The 11,450-nt window shown below is 36.8% G+C and overlaps 1 pseudogene; it reads right to left on the bottom strand.

Moving 5' to 3' along the window:
• Positions 1–1,326: 1,326 nt before the first annotated feature.
• Positions 1,327–11,450, bottom strand: part of LOC117181201 — an 86,533-nt pseudogene continuing 76,409 nt past the window's right edge.

Genomic DNA, 11,450 nt, shown 5'->3' with positions numbered 1-11,450 from the left:
GTTCCGAGAAGGATTCAAAGAATCCAAAGTAGTTCGAATATTTAAGATGCATTTTAAATTGTGCATAAAAGTTGGTTTACAATTCTTCACTAAACTGTTTTTCTAACACACACCAATTTTGGTACTATTTATTGTAAATTGAAATACATATCAAAGTGAAAACGAACTTATTTTGAGAATTAAAAGGTACAGTTTGAATAATTTATGCATGCACTATTGACTATCTGAAAAATTTAACCTAACTTTTAGGTTACAATTTGTATTTTATTTCCAATAGTCTATAATTCATATTCTTCGAATAACCTTTAATCACATTTTTAGTTATATAATGCACAAATTCAAATGCATCTTTAGAGTAAGGTTGTTTTCAGCCATTGAGAACAGCTTGTCGATGACACGTGCTTTTTAACTGCGAATTTTCAGTTTAAAGAAAGTTTGAAGTATTATTTTAAAGAATAAGTAATTGAAGAGTGCACGCAATATTTCTAAAGGAATTTTAAGTTGTTTAAACAAATAAGCTATGCTCAGCGGATAAATTCGCTTTCACTCCGATCAAACGAAAATTGGTGTTATGGGTCGGAGATAATTCATCGCCCCGTCATTGTGTTACAAAATTTTGCTTATTTATCAAAACTTAACGAGCATTTAAAAATCACTTACTCTAGAATTGTTGTGCATATAAAATCATACAAGACAAATTTTTCAAGTTTATACTTCAAAAATCTGTTATATTGAAAGTTCTTGGGCAAGAGTACTTATGATCAATGGTTGTAGGCCACCTCATTTGACCTACACTTTCTAGTTCTGATTTTTCGCATCAGATGGAGAAATGGTATATCGCCATTACCAATTTCACACGTTTAGGTGTGGTTCAAAACATATTTAATATCGGTTTCGAAGCACATTTTTTATCAAATCTATCAAGGTTTTTTCCATATATTTTCCATTTAATTTTTAAAATCTCAAGCTTCAAGCTCTAATTTCGTCACCCACGACCCGGTTTAGTCAGTCTCGTCTCTTAAAATGGACTATTCATCACGACAGAAATTAGAAAACATTCTAGTTCTGTTTAAGCTTCGCGAAGTCAATTTCCGCGTATTTTAAGCCTTTGAGAACGGGAATTAACGAAACGAGTGGAGCCCCGCCGACTTCTTCATTGTTGAGAGAACTTGTTGTTGGCGTCGGAGTAGCGTCGGTGTCAAAGTCGGTGTTTCATCCAACAATTTCGAGGACGAGGGTTTCGACAGTACAGGTTCGAAACCCTGAGACATCGGGCTTGTTACAGGACGACTTCCTAGGACAAAAGGGAATGCGAGACCGGAAGAATCACCTCTTTGGGACTAGGATGTTCGTCGACGATTTTCGACAGGGACTCTCGGTCAACGATTTTTGATAAGACGTTGCGTCGACAAGTTTAGAGGAAGCGTTGCCCTCTACCAATTTGTATAGGGTCTTGTCGTCAATCCCGGGGAGAGGACTAGGAGTAGAAATCTTCTTCGAGGGAACCATGACTGCATAATCGCTGCTCACCGAAGAGACATTGCCGATCGACGAGAACTTGCCGTTTTCTTTCTTTTCGGAAAAATGTTTCTTGGGAGATTGATGATTGTTGAAGAAGCAGGGGAATATCTTTGCTGAAGATCCTGTGGGAGTTTCTCATGTAGAAGAGGTCGATGTTTTTTTCGACTCTCGGAGGTTGCAATATTCTTGAGGGGAAGGAATCTGGGTTCTTTATTTCTCTCGCTTCCTGCTTGGATAGCGAGTGTCTGCTGTCGGAACATATCGTCGTGGTTGCTCTTTCGGGTTCGACGTTGGCAGCGTTCTTTCGCTCTCATAATTATGTTCATGTCTGTGTAGTCTTGTTCTAAACTTGCTTAAACTTTGAAAGATATCTCGATATAGCCTTCTGGAGACCGGCGCGGTTGGGGAAAATCCACTGGTGCGGTTGCCGTAACTCCTAGAAATAAATTAATATTTAATTTGTAGTAATATCAAGCTTTACAGTGATACAGAAGTTTTTGAGAGATTTCAAAAGATTTCTAAAAACTTCACAAAAACGTCACAAAGATTACAATGACTAAGGAAGGAATGTAGATCATACTTTAAAAGTGATCATTCCCTCAAACTTTTATGAAACGATATGTATCTAAAATAAAGGACTTTTGCACAAGTACTTTAACTTCTGCCCACAAGAGCTACTTTTCTTCCCTTGCGAGAGGAAATAAAGTTAATTCGTCCCATCACAAACTGTAAATCATCAAACCACGATCTGCGCATATGCTATACTGTACAGGCATATGAAACTCCCAATTTTGGGAAATATTAATGGTGAGATATCGTAATACTTTTCATGGCTCTGACGTACAAACATGGAAACGTAGCTTATCAGCCCCACTTATAATCTTCCCTACAGTGTTGACCACAGATTATGGATTCTATCACATCTGTTATATATATTGAAATAATCGAACCGCTTTTAGCGTCGAAGTTGTAACACTTGTCACCATTATCTTACGGTATTAACCGAACTTTCTATAATACCTGCATTTTTGTCACACGGCTCCTAGGTGTGATGGTTTCGACAATTGCATCTGCTAGTTCAGCCATGTTTTCTAAGTGATTTTACGAGCAACTTGCTAGGATTGCTTGTATTGTTCAGGGAAGGGGACTGAACTGTAGTGGATGGAGCACTTCATTGGGAACGATTGAACCAGCATAGAATCTGAAGTGACGCAAAAATTATGATGGTTTTCTATTTTCGATTTCCTCATGCTCCAGTAAACGCCTCACTGTATTTTCTTAGGATTTACTTAGTCTTTCGATCAACTCCGTTTTTAATTTCACATATATGTTTTGTGCTAGGGTCTAATCCCGAACTGAAAAGTCCTGAAAAATAGGAAAATCCGTCCGCATGAGAGAGGGCAAAAACGTTTAAAATGGGCCTCATGGTATATGAAAACCCTCTTAGGTGAGATCGATGTTTTTTGGTTAGAAGCAAACTAACTAAACAAGGGCGCGAGATTCAGCAAGTGATTAGTAGATTCTTTGGTGTCAGTCGTTTTTTCGCAACTCAATGTTCTGTTGCGCATTCGTCATAGTATAGTACACCCGGAGAGCCCGTCTATAGGGATCCGATTGTCACAGTAAAGAGCCCTATAGGGACCCAACATACATCCTAGAAACATCATTTATAAGAATCCATATTTTTTACAAACCCTAATTCCCATGCTATTGACTGAGACCAACGATTAAAAATCTAATGTTCGGGGGTGTTGCTGTGCTACTGTTTACCCCGCCACTGAGCACCTAACTGTTCAGCATTAAAACGCCCGAAGTTCTAAAAGTCAACAGCAACCAGTTTTACGGGGTTATACTGGTCAACTCTACAGACTCTTTCGACGAAAATCCAAGATCCCTCTGTCGCCAAGCTTCCGTGGCAGAACTATTGTCTCCATAGCTGTCCTTTTATGGTGCATTCGGTGCTCAGGAATTTTTACGTGGATAATTTTGTTAAGCCTCCCCAGGTCAGACCTTGACCAGGTGACCAAATCAAACGAGTATGTTAGGAAAGGAATGTAATAGGTGTTAATTACCTTTGTGATGTTCTTCGTACTAAAAGACACCAAAATCACATGAACATAAGGCGACCTAAAAGAGTTGTCTCTCCAAGAGACTAATGCAGCTTTTTGCATTTGTCCAAACCGAGAGACATCCTGATATCATAGAAGAACAGCAGCAAAATGTCAATTAGGCTAGTCAGTTTCGAGTTTGAGCTTGCATAAAGCTTTATGTCGTCCATATACAGGAGGTAAATCACGCCTGTTGGTAGTCAATGTAGGCCATGCGCAAATTGCGTTGGTGGTGTTTCGCCTGTAACAGAACCATACTGTCAATAGTGACTTGGTCCTAGCAATCACGGGTAACATATAGAGGTCCTAGAGGCAGGCGATTTGTCGTTCATCATTGGGTTTACCAGCATCTACTTTTTTGGGCATCATATACGCTACGCCCTCCGTGATAAATGAGGGCAAGTAATCTGACCTCTCCGAGAAATTTTGAAGGGCCCCAGCAAGGACGAAGTGCAAACCCTCTAGGTATGTCTGCCCGAAGCTGTGCACCCCATCCACACACGGCACTTTTCAGTTCTTAGCCATCTTTAGGATACGAGTTACATCGGGTGCTGAGATGGATAGACACTCCCCAAAATCTTCGCAATCGTACGGACAGGTTCATGAGCCTCTTTTTAAGATAGTGAATCACTTTTTCCAAATTCGTAGATGTTCTTGAACTGATGTTATTTGGATGAAGGTACTCCTCCACAAAGCGAGTTAGACTCTAAGACCGTATGCCCTTTCGAAATTCGTACAACCGTCTCAGTTTGGCTCTTCATTTATTATTCTCACTGTCAAGACGAAACTTCCATGGAGGATCTGAAATCTTTCTTGGGGCACTTGATGCTCATTTTGGTCTGTGCACCCTGGGGTTGCTGGCGGAGTACATTATCAACCTTAAATCTTATTCAGTAGATAGTTCTTCCAGGGAGGAGGTTCCCGTCTATTATCTGATGCTTCCATTGTTCCAGGTCGTCTTGGGTTGCTATTTTTATTTCTGAGACATTTACCACAAAGTTTTTGCGAAATACCATCTCGCCAGGAGAAGCTGTGGCCACTTCAATCTCGAATTCAAATCGGCAGCGTATCAAGTACTAATCATGATGGGTTTGATCATTAATGCTCTGCCGTGGCATTCCTGTGGAAGTGGTCAGCTGGGGGCTCCCAAACGGAACATACTCTGTAGGCGCAGCTGATATTCCGCTGCTTACCACTCGTTGCCGATATTCTAAATGGACAGTAGCCCTTTCGGGTATTTCGGTAAGACCTACCTGATCCCCGGCTTACATGCTGCCACCCCTAGTTGTGGCACCAAGGGCGCCCCAACGATTTTCGGAAAGCGACCAACGACGATACAGATTAAGGAACCTTTCCATGATAAATGGGTTTTTAGTGCTTCTTTTAGTCCCTTTCTTCTTCGTTCTCTGCCTTTCTGGCATGAAAAACCCTATTAATAGAAATGTTACAGCCACAATAGCCGTCAAATTCATGAGAGGAAAGCTCAAGCTCTAACGCGACGTCAACGCAAGAACACCTTCGGTAGAGGTTTTATATTTTTGCATAGTTTGCCCGGTATATATCATCAGTCACGGATACATTTTTAATACAATCAAGTGATCTGATAAGAGCAGTGTGCCTTTACATATTGAGAAAAGATTAGGTTTTTACATCATCATGACGGACTGCTTTGCAGCCAAGAGCACGATAGGAGGACCTACATCTCAAGGTGAATACCAAGTCATCAGAACCTTGGTAAAGGTACATAGAAAAATTTCCAGAAGTACCAGTTCAAGGAGCGAACCCCGGACCTCTATAATAGCCACGAACTAAGTCATGTGACTGATGAGATGAGGATGTTTTGATTTAGTTTAAGGCCATGTGATGAGTATAACAGCTGATCAAGTCAGCCCTAAGATCAATTTTTTTCAACCATATTGAAAAATAAAAGTTTAAATAACGCGGAAATTTTTTCGGGAAATTTTAATAAATATTAAAGGATCGTTTGTAGCATTGCAAAGAGTTGGAGGAAGAAAAAAATTTATTTGTGCCAATAATGATTATAGACGGACACATTTAAGTGTTACAGCAGAAGTTTGACTTTTAACTTTCTCTGAAGGTAATCATGGAATCTGTTTTACCTACAGACCCCTAGAAGTTCGAAGTTGTCTACTCACTGCGCTAGTGCTGCTTTGACACAGCTGATACCAGACCGATACGTATGTCAGACTAAATATGTTTATTTGCATTTCAAGTGCAAACATTAGTTTTTGCATTATTTGTGCATAATGTTCGTGAGCGATTTTTTTTGTTTTGTCCCACTTAGATAAATGTAAACCTCATAACTAGCCCATTGACAACATTGCAAATTGCTTGCAGGCATGGACATAGGAAACACGGCACTAGGCATGCCATCCGAACTTGGGCAAGCGGGGTTGAGTCCACGGGAGGAGGGATAATTCCATGAATGGGGAGAGCCGCCATCTTACGATGTGCCATTTGATTATGCGCACGAGCATTTTTTTCCGACAAACTGTGCATGAAAATATAAACATGTGGGCGCTGCCATGTTTATCGCGGGACATCAAAAGGTGGCGGACCTCCCCCCTCATTGCATCAACCCTGCAATGGCATGCCTAGTCCCTTGATTCCTATGTCCATGCTTGCAGCGTTTGACGACAGCAGGGTCGGTATTTCTTCAAAATAGTAATTAAAAAAAAAATGCACTATTCTAATTATTTAGGACCAGAGACACATTCTTGCATGCCTTCTATTTATCGTGCCAAATTTTTAACACGATATCTTATTTCGTGTGGACGTAAATTGGAAAAGAAAACTTCCACTGGTATTTCCTTTAAAAAAATTTTTTCTCACAATTTCCACCGGAACATAGCAGATACATGGAATTTATTACCTCCTCTTTCATTTTCCAAACCTTTAGATCGATACCTCATTTCGTTTACACGTAAGTTGGGAAAGAAAAATTGAAGACCAGGTTTGGTCACGTGACCCTATCGTCACATGGTCTTAATACGATATTTAGAATATTTTGCGATGATGTTGTGGATACAAAAATAGGAGCATGGTGTATTTTGGAGTTCGTCTTTTACCACCGATTTTAATTATTATTATGATTATTATTATTATTATTATTATTATCATCAAATTATTAATTCCGATAATTTAATACAGTAATTTTGATAAAATGCGTTTATTTACCTGGTAATCCATTAATCTGAGTGTAATCGTCTTGCACTGGTGACGGAACTTCTTTCGGACCCGTTTCGATTTTCAGCCAATTTTCAATAGGATCCATCCTCATGTAAGGAGCCTCAGCTTCGTCGACTAGTTGCAAAGTAGTTATTAACGGTTTCTGGGAAGGAATAAACGCCGCCTGCAGAACATATTTTATTATGATTGACAGTGGTTGAATTGTAATTGTTATTCAGATTAATCTGAAAAAAAGGATAATCTATAGAATTCTTGAAAATAAAACCAAGAAATCATACAAAATACGTCTTTTCCCAAGGATGAACAATCCCGTTGCGATTATATATAAATCCACTATTTCGAGCCGATTAATTGATTATTATAAAACTGCTAAATCGAATGAATCGATTAATTTTTGCTGATTTTTGTACAGGATTAATTTTTTTCTAATTTGATAAGATTCCGAAGGATTTTGAGCCATTCCTAAAGGCTTCATGAGATTGCACAATATTTCAAACGGTTTTTAGACACTGCAAAGGATTTCAATGGTTTAAAAAGGATGCTTAAAGATTTCAAAGGATTTCTCAAGATTTCATAAGGTTCAAATTTTTTCAAGAGACATCGCTGTTTAGCAGATTTCATAATACTTCAAAGAATTAAACAAATAAATTATCTGTTATTGTTGATTATTTGAGATCGATTTATTGAGATCAATTATTTGAAAGAATAGAAGGGTTAATTTAGAGAATCGATTGTTTTTCTACAATCGCTCATCCCTAGAACCGAATAAAAATAGCATCGCGAAAGTTGCATGTTCAATGTATACAATTATTTCAAGAAACGCCAATAGAGGCGCTGCATTGCTTTTATTATCTTCATATACTTTATACTACTCTTAGCAGACAACCGTTAAATTAATTGATTTCAAGAAATACAAAATTTTATTTACCGATGATATCATCATTTCCACGTCACACATATCAACAGAAGAGACAGTAGTGGTCGTGGCAGGAGGTTGTTGTGCAGACGACATATCGTCATAGGATCTTGTGTTGGCGGCAGCAGAGGCAGATTGTGCTTCCGAAAAAAACGAAGGTGGAGAAGAGACAGTGGTTGATACATGCGGCCTTGTGAAATCCAATTCCATGAGATCTGCCATCCTGTAACGGCGTACGCCGTATTTTAAACTAGATTGCCAGAACTTTAAGACTCTTTTACTAATTACTCTCTAGATTAGCAATTTCTTAAAGTAGAAAAGCTCTAATGGCTTATAATCAAATGATAAAAGGTAAGAAATAAGCAATTATTAAAAATCAATAATAAAATACGAATATCAACGGAAAGCATAGAGTAATTGTGATTTAGAAAATTTAAATATAAGCGTCGTATAAGATCTTATCTCCGTTATGCACTCGTCATACTATTACTCAGTTTCACAGTTCAAGGTGAATTGAAGGTTATGACGAACATAAAACTCCGAGCTATTGCTGATATCATGAATGGTTTTTGGTGTCATACAGACACCATAAAAACGGACTCTTGGACTTGCGAACAGAAAACTGCCACATAAATTAATAGGGGTGCATTCTGTAAGTATTAAACTTCAGACCCTAGAACTTGAGCTGCCACTCAAGTTAATTGCCTGGTACTAGTTCATCGATAAAATTGCGGAACGTCAGCATTTCGATTGGTATAACGATAAAAGTAGGGATAATTCACTTTTAAATTTATATTATATCATGCTGCTCAGTGGAAATATAACCTCACTTTCGCGATTGCGATGTGTGCGTTTGTATTCGACTCTGCCGATTACACTTTGGAATGCTAGGACTGCTTGTGCGTGAATTCAAAACTATTATTATATTGAAAACTATTAATTAGTCATTTGCGGATTCTGAATATTGGACCTTGCCGAACTGTATTCGGATAATTAATACGAACATTTTCAAGCCTACCACACGGAGAATATTTGTGTGATAAATTTTACATAACTTAGTTCAGTGAACGGAGGACATTATGGCATTTCATTAAAATTTCACATTCAGTCGTGTAAAATGAAATAGGGTAATATTTGATATGCAAATATCAATTATTAATATAAATTCATTATAATTTAATTCGAGATTGAGTAAGAAATAATACAACTAGTTAGGTAACATGATTCGAACTGTTAGTTACAGTTTCAATTAAAGAAACCAAAGTCTACCGTTCTACGCATGTGAATTCTACATCGCAGGCATGTAAAATTTCGTGCGTCAGCAAAAAAATATTCTTTCTACAACCAGATTCGATGGAATTTCATCCACTTAACTACACACATCCTTACACCATTTTTCTTAAGCAATTTCATTCAATTATAATACATTACATCTAATTTAGTCGCACGCTTTTAATGATATTAACGCTTTTAAAAATCAAAACGCTGTGACGGGTTTCGAACCACCTAATCTAAGTTTAACGCGTTCGATCGCTAACGACTAAACCTCTCGGGTAACTTAACACTTACAATATCGAGCAAAAAATCTCGGCTATAAAGTTAAAATGCGAGTACCTTAGGGCCGTACAGAAAAAAATCTGGTTCCGCTCATAAAAATGTCTTATTTTAACATTTTATTAATAAACGGGCTCACAAATTTAGAGGGAGTAAATAAAAGCATTGGATGTTTTTTTAAATAAAAGTTTTGTAACCTTAAAACCCTAAATTATTTAATTTTCAATATTTTAAATTTGTGAAAAATTAAACATTAAAAACTTACAAATTAAATTGATATGAAATCTATTAAATTTAATTAGGTTCGAATGTAAGGAATAAAATCAAACATGTAAAACTAATCTATATATTTGACTATTTTCTGAAGTCCTAGAATAAAAACAGAAATTTAAAAATGTTAAAGTTTGTACAGGATACTTGGCTTTAAACTTCAGCCCTGACAAAGTTGACGTCCCTAGTGATTCTCCTTTTACCTTACTGTTGCGTAATTCCTCCCATAATAAAAGTGAAAATCTCTTAAAAAATTCTGCAATCTATACTTTCTTCTATGTGAATCGTTAATATCACACGAAAAAAAACTTTATATGATTCATTTAATAAAAATCCGTGCACGTCTATCACAAACTCCATTATGTTATGATCAAAGAGTATACTCACAACGGCACCAAGGAATATGTGATCTGAAGACAAAATATGAAGTGATGATTTATAAATAAATACAATTGATCCAGTCATCTAAGGTTAACTTAGTGTTTAGTGATTTTGATTCCAAAACTGACATATTCTGTCAGAATCTGGGAAGCTGGACCAGGAGGTCAAAGACGTTCGCCCGACTAAACGCGGAATTTATCTAATCGACTAAAGACTCAGTGGTCCACGGGTGGATCGAGTAGTCTTTAGGCTTTAGTGTTTGTGTTCTTTTGGCTTTAGTAGTCTTTAGCTTTAGTGTTGACTAGGTTTATCCGAAAGGACAAGTTTTTATCCTTGAGCAGGCCTATCTGAAAGGTTAGATGCCAGAATTTAGTAACAGAGTGCCACAGAGAACTGCGATAGAGGTTGTATTAACCAAGATGAGCTGTTTTTTTAATTTACTTCGATTTATTCCCGAGTAGCTCTAACTACCGAAAAACTGGCTGTTTGCTGCACAATGTTTAAAATTGTTTATTGTTCAATAATATGTATTGTGATAAGATACTGGTTTTTTAACATATTATTTTTATAAGATACCTCAATACGAAATAACCAGTTTCTTCTTTTTCAATATGTTTTATTTGAACATTCCTTCGTTATTGTTTAATGTACCATCAATTAACTGCATGAAATATTATTGTTTAAAACAATTACCTAATTCAGAATTTGCAAAGGGGTATGATATGTTAGTGGTTTTCTATGTCATTTGTAGTGCTGAAACCGAATCCAATGTCAGAATTTACTCAAAATGTCAAGTTCTTCAGGTAAATGGGATAATAAGGTAATAGTTTACTTATAATATGGTAGTGATTTTTAATGTAACTTTTTGTGTTGACATTGAATCTACTCTTTAGATTTTCTTACGAAGTCAAGTGCTCAACATAGTGGTGTCATTAAGGGCAAAAATCGCTATTTTTATTATTTTGGACGATTTTTATTCATGATATGGTAGTGATTTTCTTCCATGTAATTTTTTGTGCTTAAAATAAATCTGATCTCAGAGTTTGCTTAGGATGTCAAGTGTTTAAAATAGATGGGTCCGAATATTTATTTATACTACCGAAATATAAATAAATATCCGAGTCATTAAAAACAGAAACAAAAATTGTGCTTCTAGTAAAAAAATTATGAAAGCTTTGACATAAAATACTTCTTTTGGTGCTCAATTCTACGTTTGCATAGATACTTCGAAAGGCTAGGTGAAACTTTGTCAAATTCAAAATGGCGGAAATTATTCCGATTAGTCTAAAAATGACACTTTTTGACGATTTTAGTTGATGTAAGATAAGAGTTGATTCATTAAATGTGATAGGACTAGCTCCTAGCGGTTGTGGAATAATACCGTGAGGGTAGATACCAGGTGTATACATATGAAACCGGTATTTTTTCAAGAAAAAAACACATTTATTTCAAGAGAATGATAACAAATATTTTATTCAAAGTATGCGCCC

This window comes from Belonocnema kinseyi, chromosome 10 (genome assembly GCF_010883055.1).
Source record: "Belonocnema kinseyi isolate 2016_QV_RU_SX_M_011 chromosome 10, B_treatae_v1, whole genome shotgun sequence".
Lineage (NCBI taxonomy): Eukaryota > Metazoa > Arthropoda > Insecta > Hymenoptera > Cynipidae > Belonocnema > Belonocnema kinseyi.
Note: the sequence above shows the minus strand (reverse complement) of the source record. Positions and strands in the feature narration are given on the sequence as shown.